Below are 1,641 nucleotides of genomic sequence, written 5' to 3'. Positions count from 1 at the left end.
GTCGTGACCAGCCCCAGGCACCAGGACACACAGTCCCCATGTCGTGACCAGCCCCAGGCACCAGGACACACAGTCCCCATGCCCCAATCTCAAGGGACCTCCTCCCTCCCGGGAAAGCCCATCCCCAGCCCAGGGGTCACACTGACACCAGTTCTCTTCACCAGCAGCAAAAAAAAGCTTTATTTTTCCTGCCGGGCTCCGTCTGGGAGCAGCATCCCAGCCTGGATTCCCCCTCCCCACGCTGGTTCGTTTATGAGATGACTCACAAGTTGTTGATGCTCCCGACGCGCATCGGATGGAAGCAGCGCTGCCACCTCCGAGCGCCAGCCGGGGAGGAGGGGGGGGCACAACCCGGGCTCCCGGCGCCCCGAAATCCAGGGAGACGCTGCCAGTTCCCAATCACTGCTCCATTGTCAGCCAACGGCAGCACAGAGGGGGGCGGTGGGGTGGTGAAAATACCTAAATAAGCAACAATCAGGGAAAACAAAGGCCCTCCTGCGGGGATGCAGTCCCGCGGGGATGGGGTGTGATGCCGGAGCGGCTCGGTGCCCACGGGGCATTTGCTGTCCCCATCCCTGCCGCTTTTATGGGGCCGGGCACGAGCCTGGGTGAAGGAAAAGGGTTCGGTAGCCCCCTCCAATAAAATAATGACTTTGGAGGCATTTTTCAAGGAAAAAGGATGAACCAGCTGATGCACCCGCCCTGTGCTTGGAAGGACCCTCGGGGCCCTGCGTGGGAGCAGAAGGCTCAGGGCAGGCTGGCACTGTCACCAGCCCGAGCCTAGCAAGGGGACAGTCGCCCTCATGTCCCAGGAACATCTCAGGAATACTGATGGCATCACCCTCGGGACACCACCGACCTCCAGGAGAGGGGTTGTTGACTGTAAGGTGCTGAGCAGTTTTCCCATCCAACCTCCAGACCCGACTCCGACTCCGGGTAGCCCGGTGTGCAAATCTTACCCTCGGACACAGCCCCTCCACACCAAATGCCGAGGAAACAATGCTGCAAACCCCTCTGCCCCCCTCCCCCCTCCCATGCAGCCGCGCAGAATGGGGAGGCAGAGAAGAATCTCATCTAATTTTAACTCCCCTGACGGACGGGCTTTGTTCTTTCCAGCAGCTGCCCCGCAAGGTATGAAAACATTCAGATATGTTGACGTGGGAAAACAAAACACACAAATCAGCCCATTTTCCTCTTCAAGGCCGATTTATCTGGAGCTGTCAGTGGCGGGAGGGGAAGTGATGAGCCCTGGGGAGATGGGGGAGCAGCCTGGACTTGCAGCTCGGTGGGTACCGGTGCGGTTGGGATGCTCGTGGAGCATCTGGTCCGTTCTCTCCAAAGCCCCAAAACATCTCAGATCTACAGAAAACAGAACGACATTTTCTGCTGCAATTCCCCAAGGTGTGGTGCCGCACATGCCCCAGCTCATCCTCCAAAATGAGAGGAGCTGGGTGCCGATGGAGCCCCCCCCGAAATGTGGTTCACCACAAGATGGGCTCCATCCTGGTGCCTCCACCGTGCTGACAACTTGGGTTTCTGAGTTGGGATGGGGGGATCAGACCCCAGAGAAGGGTTTCTGAGTTGGGATGGGAGGATCAGACCCTGGAGAAGGGTTTCTGAGTTGGGATGGGGGGAATCAGA

Source organism: Corapipo altera, unplaced genomic scaffold, assembly GCF_003945725.1.
Source record: "Corapipo altera isolate COAL_440 unplaced genomic scaffold, ASM394572v1 201, whole genome shotgun sequence".
NCBI lineage: Eukaryota > Metazoa > Chordata > Aves > Passeriformes > Pipridae > Corapipo > Corapipo altera.
Note: the sequence above shows the minus strand (reverse complement) of the source record.